The 16,219-nt window shown below is 39.2% G+C and overlaps 1 protein-coding gene across 4 annotated transcripts in view; it reads right to left on the bottom strand.

The window, feature by feature from the left end:
• The window catches only part of LOC115219314 (ribonuclease H1), a 135,182-nt gene that overhangs the window by 45,749 nt on the left and 73,214 nt on the right, over nucleotides 1-16,219 (bottom strand). The gene's annotated exons all lie outside the window — the stretch shown is intronic.

Here is a 16,219-nt window from a genome sequence, read left to right as displayed (position 1 = left end):
TCTATTTTCTGCCTACCGAATCCATTCACAAAGTTTCGGTTGGCTGCCCAAGCTGCTACATAATGAAATTGAACTTGAGACCACATGGTTAGGAAGCAAGATCCTTAACCACACAGCAATGCTGGTGCCTATTATAATATTGATGATGCTGCTGATTGTAACAACTTTTGAACAAAGTCACAATGAAAAAACATCTTAGAGGGTGGTGGTTGCTTGACATTTTATTCATTCTACAGCCAAGTTTCAATTCCAATAATCATTGATACTTTTGAGAAAGACATGAACATCATGGCATCATCATCATTTGGCTGGTATGTAGTGCAGCCATTCATGGTTTCAATTCTTATTTGAAACTGTTTAACATATATAACTGATACCTTTTGGAAAGGCATGAATGCCATAACATATATTTCACCTATGTTGTGAAAAAGCTTCTAGATGGTCACTTGACCTGCTAAATGTAGCAGTGAAATTTTCACTCAATTCACACTTTATTGTATTCGGTAAATAAATGACATCAAATAATGTAATCCTACTAACTTGGATGGTCACCTAGAGTACCTTTGGATCAGGGGCTTGTCCAATCACGTTAAACAACATAAAAACTTGTTTTTATGTAAATAAGAAAAACAATTCACCACCACTACTATAGTCACTCCCTACTTACCTTACCACCACTATAGCCACCCCTTCTTACTCCCCACCACCATAGTCACCTCCTACCACATCATCACAGCTATAGTCACCTCCTACTTATCCTACCACCTTTTTTTAAAATTTTATTTTTCCTGCTTAAAGTTAGAAACTGTCAGAAAGTAAGAAGAAAACAAACTGGTTTGCTGAGTAAGAACAACCAGCTTAACCTACATCACTGCTGATGTAGGTGTTTGGTTACTACCAGCATAGATGTGATTGGTCATAGTGTAGGGCTAGACAACACTACACTCAACACCAGGCTGGTTAGTATGTGTTCTCAGCATAAATTAACTCCATTTTGTCATCGCACAAGCGGCACAAGAGAAACGAGTCTGTCATATCCTACAAATATTAGACAGGTTTGCGACACTCACTGGGCGGGGCTCTAAAAGTGCTTGCAGCCTATTTCTGCTAACAATAAAAACCATAGAAATTTGTTGATTTTATGGTTTTTGTGGCTTTTCCACCCATCATTATACAAACACAAACTTACAGAGTGGGTTGTTAAATTTTTTTCATTCAATCATTTAAACAGACTGAATGCTTCTAATAAAAAAAAACGGACAATGCACAAAAGGAACAACAGCTGCAGCAGGATATCCAAAGTCGAGTGGGCACCTATTTTTTTTATTACTCATACAAAACCCCTTTCTTCTGAATTTAAGTCAATATAACAGTTATCTCAGCAGTCACATGAAAAAAAAAAAAAAAAAAACTGAATCTAAACTATCTCAATATTTAAAGTTTTGTAGAAGTGTGTGGTTTAACCCTTTAGCATTCAGATTAAGTTAAGTTAATTTTTTGGCTCAAAAAGCAAAAAGCAAGGCCATGTAGGGGGACATGGAGTTATGTACAGGGTGGTGTTCATGCCATTTCTGGTCAAGAGAGACTTTGAACCGAGCGGTTGTCGGCATCTTCACTATCTCGTCTGGCAGCTTATTCCACGGATCCGCAAACCGGACGGAGAAAGCCCCTCTCCTTCGATTGAGATGAAATCGCTGCAGATAGAGCTTTTTGGAGTGATCCTGCAGCTGACGCTCTGGAGCAGGAGTGAAGAACAGCTCCTTTGAGAGGTTACACTTTCCGCTAATGATGTTACTGTGAAATGTAATGCATATTTATTTGCATTGTTTTGAATTAATCACGCATTATTTGTAGGTTTGAGATATTGATGGTGTGGTTGTCTATTTTAAAAATCTGGTAGGTGTGAGAGGCAAGATCTAGCCAGTTTGAACAAAACACAGGTAGAATATTTTAGCCAGATATGGTCAGTTTAAATGCTAAAGAGTTAACCAGATGAGGAAGGGCACAGTCTTTGATTTTTTTTTTTTTTGTAGGGTACCTAAAACTGGAGGAGGGGTAGAAATAAAAACCCATGGGTCATAGTTTGCAGCAAACACATCAAGATATCCTTAAACCGGGGACTTATTCTGAATGCTTGCAGCAGAATGGACTGCACTAAAGGTATCCAGGTTGTGAGATGGTGGTCCTGGTATTCTTAAACTGGAGAAACTTAAAACTGAAGCACATAAACCAATGAGGGAACCTCTTTGTGGTTGCTTGACATGCTGGAAATAATAGCTAAATCTTTCTCAATGCTTCACTACCTTAAAAGGAAAGGACACACCAGGTAATGTAGTCCTAATTAGATGGAATGATCAGGATTAGAACAATTTTCAACATGGGGTTGCTCAATCTTCTCTGGGGTAATTATTACTTAGTCAGTGCAGACCTGGGGCTAATTAACAAATATAAAACACAAACTCAAACAGAAACTTTTTTATAAGCAGCTACGGAACTTACATGCTCAATAATAAAAATTAAAAAATAATTCTTTCTACTAAAGGTACTAGGCCTGAAATATTTTTAGGAGAGGGGACTAGTCAATTACATCAACTCCAATTCTCAACTGGTAGTCATTTAATTGACCCCCAAAAAGATGAAAGGCACTATCAACTTTAGCAACATTTGAACTCAAAACATAAAACTGGAAAAAATACAGCTAAGCAGTTTGTCTGGCATAATAATGATTCTGCCAGCTTGCTAGCACAATACCACATATTTTGAGGGAGGATGCTGGCTTCAATATACTTCAATATATGTCTTCTGTTTATTTTACCGACTCTATAAAAACAAAAAGTCAAGACATTTCCAGCGTGATTTGAACTCAGTACCTAGAGTGATATAACTAATATTGCATGTTTGGTCAAAATAGATCTATTTTACTGCAGTAACACTGATCCCAAGGACCAGTTGAAAAGTTCATTGGCTAACTAAGATACTCTCATGGAATGTGATCAAATGGGATTTATTTTTCAACATAGTCCCTCTTGTGCTCCACACACTTCTTCCATCAACATTGCAGTGTTTGGATCCCATTAGTGAAGAAGTTTTCATCCAGTTAATAAAAAAAAGTCAACAGCAGATATGACATTATCATCACTGTGATACTGGTTCCCAGCCAAGTAATTTTCAATTTGGGGAACAAATGATTGTCAGATGGATCCAAATCAATAGAATAGGATCAAGAGAATAGGGATGGTGATCAACCAGTTCATAGCCAGAATCATGCACAATAGCCACTGAAACCAAGGACTTGTATGCACTAGCCATCCATGGCCCCTTTAATGGTTTGGCTTTTTGTTCTCATATATGGTCTCATATATGAAGATTTATGGGTTTAGGGTGTAGTTCTTTATGTGGGGAGGGAGAGGGAAGAACAGGGTTGATGTACGTGTGAGCATCTGATCGTGCACAGTTGTGTGGTCTAGGAGGCATATTTGTGTGGTTGAGTCAGTTCAGTGAGTAAGTAAGTATGTTTGTATGTATGTATTATCAGAGTGTATTCCAGCATGTGTGTGTGTGCATATCTGGCAGTTTTTTAAAGAAGCAAGAATCTGTGTGTATGCTTGCATGTATGTGTGTGGTTGTGTTCCTCTGTGTGTTTATGTGCGCATGTGTATAGGAACTGTTCACACCTATATACTCCTTACTCTTTTGTTTCAGTCATTTGAATGCGGCCATGCTGGAGCACCACCTTTAGTCGAGCAAATCGAACCCCAGGACTTATTCTTTGTAAGCGTAGTACTTATTCTATCATTCTCTTTTGCCAAACTGCTATGTTACGGGGACATAAACACACCAGCATCAGTTGTCAAGCGATGTTGGGGGGAAAAACACAGACACACATATATATGACAGGCTTCTTTCAGTTTCCGTCTACCAAATCCACTCACAAGGCTTTGGTCAGCCTGAGGCTATAGCAGAAGACACTTACTCAAGGTGCCACGCAGTGGGACTGAACCCGGAACCATGTGGTTCCTAAGCAAGCTACTTACCACACAGTCACTCCTACGCCTAAATGTATTTGTATGCATTCCCTGATAGCCTTCTGTCATATTTCCTACCTTATTTATACTTACCTATGCCTATATGTGTGCAATTGTGCATACTTACATGTATCTATTTGTATGGGCTTACTTGCATTCTACTGTTATTCTACCCCAACCTTTTTTATACCTGCCTATATCATCATATACATGCCTACTGATCCACACCCATGTATGCATATTACATGAGTGGTAACAGTAACGTTGAATTTCTACAACCTATTATCTGTATTTTCTATTCAGTATTGGTAATGTTTTGTTTATGAGGACATTCTAATGTATTTGTCTAAGCAAAGGGTCTCTTGGATGTTTAGACAAAATATCAATGTTAATTCAGTCAACCATGCCACCATGTTGATAGAGTATAGATGGCTGTCTCCTGTCATTATACTTCCACCAGTGTCCATTTACTCTCTCCAATGTATCTTGTACACCATCTCCATGCATTTTATGCTGCAGACCACATTCCTGGTCTTACAGTTAATAGTGGAGTAAAAAGTATAAACTACAGTTCTTAGTGCATATGATCTTATCATAGGGACACATCTTTCATAATTGTGGATCTCACTAGTTTCTCAACAATCTTAATATTGAGCATGGTGTCCTTCAGAGCCTTTCTAAACTTATGGGCTAACTTCTAATGCAGCACAGCCTCTACAAACATCACTCCCTGATATTCATCTGCTTCATACCAAGTGTTTGCTCTGTCACAAATCCTCTGTATTCTGCTCCAATGTCTAGGGCAGGTTCCACTGACATTCTTATATGTAATTTCTTTCTAGAGAACTGCATGCAGTGCATGAAGTCCTATGCATGTCTCTTTATTTCATATAGTTCACACAGAGGAGACATATTGTTCATTATCATAAGTCCACTATTACTATGTTCATGTTTACATTGTATGAGAAGTGGAATTGAACTTGTGTGTGTGTGTGTGTGTGTGTTATTGGTGTAACGATCCTCTCAAGACAGTAAAATACACATGAGTGTGTGTGTGTGTGTGTGCACATATATATATATATACACACATATATATATACACATATATATATACTTATATAATATATATGGTAAGATAAAAGTTCAGCGTTTAGAAATTTTTTCAATTAAAAATTATTTTTTAAGATAAGGGGAAGACCTATTATGAAAAGACAGTGTCCAAGCAAAAAAGAAGAAACCATATTTACATTCCCTATGGCCATTCCAGGGGTTCATTACCATATTTAATGCACGAAGGTGCATTACGATAATTACTCCTTCGCCAAGGGAAAATAAAAAACACATCACATACTAGGGCGAGACTTCTTTAAACAAACCCCAACCACTCCGAAAGTGTAGTGGGTGCTTTTACGTGCCACTAGCACGAGGGCCAGTCTGGCGGTACTGGCAACGGCCACACTCGAAATGGTGTTTTTTATGTGCCACCTGCACAGGAGTCAGTCCAGGGGCACTGGTAATGACCTCGCTCGAATGTTTTGTTCATGTGCCAGTAAGGCAATGCAGGTAACGATCACACTCAAATGGTGATTTTTACGTGCCCACCGGCACGGAAACATGACAGCTGCTCTGGCAGTGATCTTGCTTGGATGGAGCTGTTAGCGCTCCACTGGCACAGGTGGCAGTCATCGAATTTGGTTCAATTTCGATTTCACTTGCCTCAACAGGTCTTCGCAAGCAGAGTTTAGTGTCCAAAGAAGGAAAGGTATGCATAAGTGGACTGGCTACATCCCTGATAAAGGCCTTGAGTTATGGTCTCATTTGTCCTGCAGGGTCTTCTCCCACACAGCATATTTCCAAAGGTCTCAGTCACTAGTCATTGCCACGGTGAGGCCTAATGTTCAAAGGTCGTGCTTTACCACCTCATCCCAGGTTTTCCTGGGTCTACCTCTTCCACAGATTCCCTCAACCACTAGGGTGTGGCACTTTTTAACACAACTATCTTCATCCATTCTCGCTACATGACCATACTAGCGCAATTGTCTCTCTTGCACACCCCATCTGATGCTTCTTAGGTCCAACTTTTCTCTCAAGGTACTTACACTCTGTCGAGTATGTACACTGACATTACACATCCATCGGAGCATACTGGCTTCATTCCTTGCGAGCTTACGCATGTCCTCAGCAGTCACGGCCCATGTTTCACTGCCATGTAGTATGGCTGTTTGTACACATGCGTCATACAGTCTGCCTTTTACTCTGAGTGAGAGGCCCTTTGTCACCAGCAGAGGTAAGGGTTCTCTGAACTTTGCCCAGGCTATTCTTATTCTAGTAGTTACACTTTCAGCACACCCGCTCCCCACTACTGACTTGGTTACCTAGGTAACAGAAGCTATCAACTACTATGTATGTACACACACACACACACACATATATATATACATATATACGATGGGCTTCTTTCAGTTTCCGTCTACCAAATCCACTCACAAGACATTGGTCGGCCCGGGGCTATAGCAGAAGACACTTGCCCAAAGTGCCACGCAGTGGGACTGAACCTGGAACCATGTGGTTGGTTAGCAAGCTACTTACCACACAGCCACTCCTGCACCTTATATATATATATATATATATATATATATATACACACACACACACATAACACCCATTTATACTCATGTGAAATGTTTGCAAAAGCCAACCACACCCTACTTAGAGACAACAAATATCAATTCCACCTAAAACAAATAAACCTTACAATGTAACAGAAAACCTGGATATATTGTAAATAAATGTAAAACAGTATAGGCAGTATAGTTCCCCCCCCCCCACCAAATGCTTTCATATATATAAAATAGACAGAAAATGGAATTCACAGGACTCTTTATTGAGGACCACAACGATCATATATATACATATATATATATATATATATATATATATATATATATATATACTTAAAAAAGGAGAAGTGGAACACGAGTTGTGATATATAAAAAAGGAAATGAAGAAAATGCTGACAAAATAATTTAAGTAATTTAAGTAATTTAATTAGGTGAAGTTCTTTTTACCGGTTGCGCATTTGTTATGCTTATCAAAATATATTTTTTAAAGAGAGATTAGAGTTCCTTTCTGATAGATTTTTTCCTCTTATCATGCAGATAAGAGGAAAAAATCTATCAGAAAGGAACAGTTCCTTAGTAGTTAAGGCAATTACAAGCATGAAAACAGGGAAAGCCCCAGGCCCATCAGGAATTACTGCAGAGATGCTCAAAATATCTGGTAGTGTCGGCTATAGCCTAGTCACTCGTATAGTTAACCAGGTGATACACGAAGGAGTCATACCCAATGACTGGTGTAGCAGCATAATAGTCAACTGTTACAAAGGTAAAGGTGACGCCCTTGATACAAATAACTACAGGGGTATCAAGCTGTTGGATCAGGTAATGAAGGTTACGGAGAGGGTTATAGCCCAACTAATTAGAGAGAGAGTTAGCTTAGATGAGATGCAGTTTGGGTTCGTGCTAGGGAAAAATACTACTGATGCTATATTCCTGGTAAGACAGCTGCAGGAGAAATACCTAGCCAAAGACAAGCCCCAATACCTGGCTTTTGTTGATATGGAGAAAGCCTTCGACAGGGTCCCCCGATCTCTTATCTGGTGGTCAATGAGGAAACTAGGGATAGATGAATGGTTAGTGAGAGCTGTACAAGCCATGTACAGAGATGCTGCTAGCAAGGTGAGGGTTGGCATCGAGTACAGTGAAGAATTCCGGGTAGAGGTTGGGGTCCACCAAGGTTCAGTCCTCAGTCCCCTCCTATTTATCATAGTCCTCCAGGCAATAACGGAGGAATTCAAGACAGGATGCCCCTGGGAGCTCCTCTATGCTGATGACCTTGCTCTAATTGCTGAGTCTCTATCAGAACTGGAGGAGAAGTTTCAGGTGTGGAAGCAAGGTTTAGAATCGAAGGGCCTTAGAATCAACCTAGCCAAAACCAAAGTCCTAATATGTAGGAAGGTAGACCAATCACAAACGCCTTCAGGTAGATGGCCCTGCTCGATCTGTAGAAAAGGCGTAGGTAGAAACTCTATAAGATGCACTAAATGTAAGCTATGGACACATAAGAGATGTAGTAATGTCAAAGGAAGACTAACTAGGAAAATAGTTTTTATCTGTGGCAGATGCTCAGGAGCAATAAACTCTGAAAATATGCAGAGACCAACTTCTACCACGTTCCAGGGAGAAAAACTAGAAGTAGTTGATAGCTTCCGTTACCTAGGTGACCAAGTCAGTAGCGGGGGTGGGTGTGCTGAAAGTGTAACTGCTAGAGCAAGAATAGCCTGGGCAAAGTTTATAGAGCTCTTAACCCCTGCTGGTGACAAAAGGCCTCTCGCTCAGAGTAAAAGGCAGACTGTATGATGCATGTGTACGTACAGCCATGCTACATGGTAGTGAAACATGGGCTGTGACTGCTGAGGATTTGCGTAAGCTCGCAAGAAATGAAGCTAGTATGCTCCGATGGATGTGTAATGTCAGTGTTCATAATCGACAGAGTGTAAGTACCTTGAGAGAAAAGTTGGACCTAAGAAGCATCAGTTGTTGTGTGCAAGAGAGACGATTGCGCTGGTATGGTCATGTGGCGAGAATGGATGAAGATAGGGGTGTGAAAAAGTGCCACACCCTGGCAGTTGAGGGGACCTGTGGAAGAGGTAGACCCAGGAAAACCTGGGACGAGGTGGTGAAGCACGACCTTCGAACTTTAGGTCTCACTAAGGAACCGAGACCTTTGGAAGTATGCTGTGCGTGAGAAGACCCGGCAAGACCAATGAGAACAGTCAGAATCAAAATCAAAATGAAAATCAAACCAAATCAAATCAGATATCAGAAAGCAGAACCAAAATTGAGGTAGATCAGCATCAGTGGAAGTTGTAGCTGTGGTTAAGCGAACCATCCGATCGTGGCCGTTGCCGGCGCCGCCCCAACTGGCCTCCGTGCCGGTGGCACATAAAAGCACCTTCCGTTCGTGTCTGCTGCCAGCCTCGCCTGGCCCCCGTGCCGGTGGCACGTAAAAAGCACCATCCGCTCATGTCCATTGCCAGCCTCGCCCGGCCCCTGTGCCAGTGGCACGTAAAAGCACCATCCGTTCGTGGCCGTTTGCCAGCTCCGTCTGGCACCTGTGCGGGTGGCATGTAAAAAGCACCTACTACACTCACGGAGTGGTTGGCGTTAGGAAGGGCATCCAGCCGTAGAAACACTGTCAGATCTGACTGGGCCTGATGCAGACTTCCGGCTTCACAGACCCCAGTAGAACCGTCCAACCCATGCTAGCATGGAAAACGGACGCTAAATGATGATGATGATGATGAGGAGGATATATATATATATATATATATATATATATATATATATATATATATATATATGTTTTATGATCTAAAATGCTCCAGCTAGGGCGTGGTTGAACAAATCTTACGAAATTGAAACATATTCATTATTGAATAGAAATCTAATCTCTTTCTCCCCTAAATATTTAACTTTCTAAGTAAAGCGGCAACGTGACTTAACTATGAGAATGAGAGGGAGAGACTAAGAGTGAGAGGGCGGGGAGGGAGGGAGAGGCAGACAGACAGGCATTGTCCGATATTTTTTAGTTGTTGCGTTGTTATATCTCTCTAGGCTTTATTGCACCCACCCTCTGCCTGTCTGTCTGCCTCTCCCTCCCTCCCCGCCCTCTCACTCTTAGTCTCTCCCTCTCATTTTCATAGTTAAGTCACGTTGCAGCTTTACTTAGAAAGTTAAATATTTAGAGGAGAAACAGATTAGATTTCTATTCAATAATGAATATGGTTCAATTTCCTAAGATTTGTTCAACCACGCCCTAGCTGGAGCATTTTAGATCATAAAACATATTTATATATATATATATTATATATATATATATATACACACACACACATAAGTATGCATGTATATGTATATATATATATATATATATATATATATATATAATATATATATATATATATATATATATATATATATGCACACATATATATATATTTTGTGCATATATATATGTATATATAATTATTTCATATATATATTGTGTATACATTCTATATATACATATATATATATTGTGTGTATATATATATTATGTATGTATATGTATATATATATATATATCTATATCTATCTATCTATCTATCTATCTATCTATCTATCATCTATCTATCTATCTATCTATCTATCTATCTATCTGTCTGTCTGTCTGTCTATCTATCTATCTATCTATCTATCTATCTATCTATATATATATATATATATATAGATATATATACATTCTATGCATGTAAATATATATATATATAATATATATATATATATAAGTCTATAGGTATATGTATAAGCAGCAGGAGTTGGACTCCATTTATAGATTGGCTGAGGATAATAATATGCAGTTTAACTCTTTCATTACTATATTTCTGACCAAAATACACCCCTCATGAGTTTCAATTAAATTCTAAAATAATCATGAATCTAGGCTTGTTTCATTAAATAACTGTAACTTTTTTACTTATCAACATTTTAATGTGATATTTGGAACATAATTAAAGAAAGGTTTCTTAATCAATTCTATTGCATAACTTTTGTCTCAAAGTGACTTTAATTACAGGTAAATCGAGGTAAATTGAGCAAAAGGTAAAAATATTAAAATTTTAAATTGAACAAAAGGTAAAAATATTAAAATTTTGTTTCAACATCACCATAGAAAATGAATCATCAACTAATATTCAAATGGGTATGCAACAAAATTTTGATAAAGAAGAATTGTGCACATCACTATATCATCAGTTGAATTTAATGCACAACAGATGTACCATAAAGGTGGAATAAAGTGAAATACTGGAATTCACCGCAAGTTTGACCGAACTAAAGAAATCGGTCAAAAAATAATATACGGCTCTGGTTATGGTATGGAAGTGATAAATTCCAGACCACATCGTTCCCTAGGCCATGATGACTAACATTATTTTCCCTGTATAAAAACTAAATCCACAACAGTACCCAGTATTTGCTTCACAAATTTTCCGAAATTTGAACCCCCATTTTGTCTTTGTTTACATTTTGCGTAAGTTTGTTTCCGCATTGATCGCTTCAAACAATAACTTCCAGACCACATCATACCCTAAGCCATGCTGACTAACATTAGTTTCCCTGTATAAAAACTAAATCCACAACAGTACCCAGTATTTGCTTCACAAATTTTCCAATTCAGAATCAATGCTTGATAACATGAAACTCCAATCCATTTTCAAAGTTGAAGAAAAATCGATGCCGAAAAAAATGTGGAAAAAAATCTCCCAAAATTCAGGGAATTAAAATTACACGTCGATCGTTGTACAAAACTGTAGATGAACTGTTTACGAAGTATAATCACGTGTTTTCACGAATGTACTAAAGAGATTTGCTCTGATATTCTCATTTAAATATGAATAGGTAAATTCGGGCGGCTTTGGGTGGTTTGGTCACATTAACCAAAATCTTTTTGGGGCGGCTTTGGGCTGTTTGGTCACATTAACCAAAATTTTTTCGGGCGGCTTTGGGCGGTTTGGTAACGAAAGGGTTAATGCCAAAAAATTCCAAGCCCTGCGCCACCAGCATCAAAACCTAACTTACAGGGTACACTGGTCCACAGGGAATTTCAACCCCAGAGCCTAAGTCAGTGAGGGACCTGGGTATAGACATGAGTGATGATACCTCTTTCCAAGTGCTCATTACCAGGATGGCGACAAAGTGCAGACGACTGGCTGGATGGATCCTAAGAACATTCCGAACCAGAGATAAGGAAACCATGATGGTCCACTAGCAGACATTCGTCCTCAGCCGCCTAGATTATTGCTCACAGCTACGGCCACCCACCAGTGTGAAATTAACAGTGGACCTTGAAGCAATCCAGAGAAGATTCACAAAGAAGATCGTCTCTTTGTAACAGCTCAGCTACTGGGAAAGTTTGAAACACTTAAGACTCTACTCCCTGGAGAGAAGCGAAGTTTAGTGTCCAATGAGAGACATGTACAGATATATACATATACATACACACACACATATATATATATATATATATATACATACATATGTATATATACACACACACAGTTTATATCCATTTAAAAGGAAAAAAGAAGATGGGTCCATATATAACATCAAAAGGAGCAGCTTTTTTTCTCTGATGAAATTATACTCATGTCACATAAATGCAATATTAATGTACAAATTTGTAAATTAATTTATTGAAACTGTAACGGGAACTAATATACCTCCTGCACTTGCTGGGTGCAAGTGGTGCAATCACTTTCCGTTGCTTTTAATATCCAGATTCTACCAGTCAGAAACAACAAGACGCAAACGTAAAAAAAATATATACTTTATTCTCTTATAACGGTAAGAAATAAGTGGTATATCTGGTTCCGCTTGGTATGGATGTGTCAGAGCTGAACTTTATCGCTTGTAATCTTTTACAATGTTCAAATGCAAACAACACTGGCCAAGATGGCGTCCGGAGGGAGAAGATGATGTGGTCTGCAACAAATGTCAGGTTGAAAGTCTTCTGCTGACTGCTGCTATAACAAATCCGGAGAGAGAGAGAGAGAGAGAGTTACACGTCTGGTGCCTTCGACCGCTGTGCCTCAAGTCGCCGCTGACTGCTGCTATTTCTCTCTCCGTCTCTGTACGCCCTGTCAAGGGGTTCCTTCGCCCAATCAGCTAACGACACATAAGCTAATTCCCTCTTCCGGTCTTCGCGTATGCGCGAGAGGGCGTCGCGCGCGCGCGCTGTTGGATAGCGTCAGTACAAAACAATTGTAAGCAGCGAAGATGACCACTTTGTAAGCAATAAACAACTATCAACTTCCTTATCTCCATTTTCTTTTCTTTTTTGAAATGGATATAAACTATATTCTTAATATATACCTATTGTTTTAAAGGTATTTCATTGCCCCAAAATACCAGTGTTTCCTTGAATGCAACCATCCCTTCACAAGGTTAACATATCCCCTAATTATATACTTATATGTATATACATTCAATTTATATATATATGTATATATGAGTATATGCATGTATGTATAGACAGATAGATGAATTGATGGATAGGTGTGAGCGTATACATATTTCGGTCTTACCTATTTTTTCTAAATACATACACCCACATACATTCATACATACGTGTTTCTAAATTGACGGAAAAGGTTGACCTAAGATTTGAATAGGGATAAGAAATTCAATGACAATAAATTGAGATATTTTAGAATTGTTAAAGAAAAGAAATAGTGAGTCAGCATTTGAATGTGTGTTTCATTGTGTAAGAAATGGCAGGTACGCAGATAGCTATGTATATGTACATATATACGGATATAAATACATGTGTATGAATGTACGTGGGTGTATGTGTACAGTTGTATTTGTATTTAAGTATGTTGTTGTTTACGTTTGCACACATATGTGTGTGTGTGTATACCTATGTTTGGATTTATACGTGTATGTATGATTGTTTGTAGTTATGTATATATGTAAACATGAATTTTTCGTGTATGTATATATGGTGAAGATGACGATGGTTATCCACTCATGAGTAAAAAAGGCCATCAATGACCATCTACCATGTGAAATTTCTGCAAGGACAGTTCTAAGTAGTATTGTGTTCATGGTCAGCTTTATTCAGATTCGCAGCTGTGGCCTTCATGCATGCCGCAGGGCCCACCTAATTGACCAAGTATCGTAAATGACACTTACCTAGCGATTGTACAACCTAGAATTTTAAATCCAATAAGGCTTGGCTGACCCCTTACTGATCCTTTGCACCCTGTTGACATGATCCAGAGACACGCCAGGACAAGCTATCAAATGCCAATGTGAGGGCACTATGATCCCATGTGCAAGCAAAAACACCGCCATAAACTGAGGTGTCTTTCACACACACACACACACACACACACACAGGCACACATATACACATACATGCACATATTATGGATGTATACATACATACTTCAACATTTTAAACACATATAGACACATTCTTTGGGGGAAGCAGTGGGAAGGTATGGTGTTTTGAGTAGTATAGTTTGTATATATAAATATATATTATATATATATAATATATATATATATATATATATATATATATATATAATATATATATATATATATATACCTATATATAATGATACTATATTTATATATGTATGTATGTATATGTATATATATATATGTGTGTGTGTATATGTATATATATATATATATATATACTCTTTTACTCTTTACTCTTTTACTTGTTTCAGTCATTTGACTGCGGCCATGCTGGAGCACCACCTTTAGTCGAGCAAATCGACCACGGGACTTATTCTATCGGTCTCTTTTGCCGAACCGCTAAGTTACGGGGACGTAAACACACCAGCATCGGTTGTCAAGCAATGCTAGGGGGACAAACACGGACATACAAACATATACACACACACACATATATATATATATACATATATACGACAGGCTTCTTTCAGTTTCCGTCTACGAAATCCACTCACAAGGCATTGGTCGGCCCGGGGCTATAGCAGAAGACACTTGCCCAAGATGCCACGCAGTGGGACTGAACCCGGAACCATGTGGTTGGTTAGCAAGCTACTTACCACACAGCCACTCCTGCGCCTATATATATATATATGTATATGTATATATGTATGTACATGTATATATGTGTGTGTGTGTGTGTGTATATATATATATATATATATTATATATATATTTATTTATTATATAGAAGGAGCTTCTACAGGACTAGAACTGTTTCATTCAAGAGAAATCTTCAGGAAGCTAGTTAACAAGAATTGTATTGGCATTTATACATTTAGGCAGGTTTAAAGGGGTGGTGGTGGGGGACTATTTGGGGGTAGGCATAGCGCAAAAAAATCATACTTGGGGGAGTGGTCAAGGAGTCAGTGGTAAAGTAGATAGAAGAATTTACCACTGACTCCTTGACCACTCCCCCAAGAGTGATTTTTTTGCGCTATGCCTACCCTCAAATAGTCCCCCACCACCACCCCTTTAAACCTGCCTAAATGTATAAATGCCAATACAATTCTTGTTAACTAGCTTCCTGAAGATTTCTCTTGAATGAAACAGTTCTAGTCCTGTAGAAGCTCCTTCTATATAATAAATTAATTTTACTCTGCTATGTATTGAGTACCTTATTTACTGTGGTTAACCCCGAATCAACTCGGGACTTACATATATATATATATATATATATATATATATATGTATATAAATATATATATATATATATTGTCACCAGCAGCGCTCTTGCCTCTGCTGGTGACAAAAGGCCTCTCGTATAGAGTAAAAGGCAGACTGTATGACGCGTGTGTATGAACAGCCATGCTACATGGTAGTGAAACATGGGCCGTGACTGCTGAGGATATGCGTAAGCTCGCAAGAAATGAAGCCAGTATGCTCCAATAGATGTGTAATGTCAGTGTTCATACCCGACGGAGTGTAAGTACCTTGAGAGAAAAGTTGGACCTAAGAAGCATTAGATGTGATGTGCAAGAGAGACGTTTGCGCTGGTATGGACATGTGGCGAGAATGGATGAAGATAGTTGTGTGAAAAAGTGCCACACCCTAGCGGTTGAGGGGACCTGTGGAAGAGGCAGACCCAGGAAAACCTGGGACGAGGTGGTGAAGCACGACCTTCGAACTTTAGGTCTCACTGAGGAAATGACTAGAGACCAAGACCTCTGGAAGTATGCTGTGCGTGAGAAGACCCGGCAGGACAAGTGAGACCATAACCCGTGGCCTTCTACATGGGATGTAGTCAGCCCACTTATGCATACCTTCCCTTCTTGGGACACAAAACTCTACTCGTGAAGACCTGTTGAGGCAAGTGAGAATCAGAATCGAAATCGATCAAAGGAAATTGCAGCTGAGTTACCAGTGCCGGTGCAACGTAAGAGAACCATCAGAACGTGGCCGTTGCCAGCGCCGCCCCGACTGGCCTCGTGCCGGTGGCACGTAAAAAGCACCATCCGTTTCGTGGCTGTTGCCAGCGCCGCCCCGACTGGCCACTTGCTGGTGGCACGTAAAAAGCACCATCCGTTCATGGCCGTTGCCAGCCTCGCCTGGCCCCCGTGCCGGTGG

The sequence above is a fragment of the Octopus sinensis genome, linkage group LG14 (genome assembly GCF_006345805.1).
Source record: "Octopus sinensis linkage group LG14, ASM634580v1, whole genome shotgun sequence".
NCBI classification, from domain to species: Eukaryota; Metazoa; Mollusca; class Cephalopoda; order Octopoda; family Octopodidae; genus Octopus; species Octopus sinensis.
This window is presented reverse-complemented; position numbering and strand designations above follow the sequence as displayed.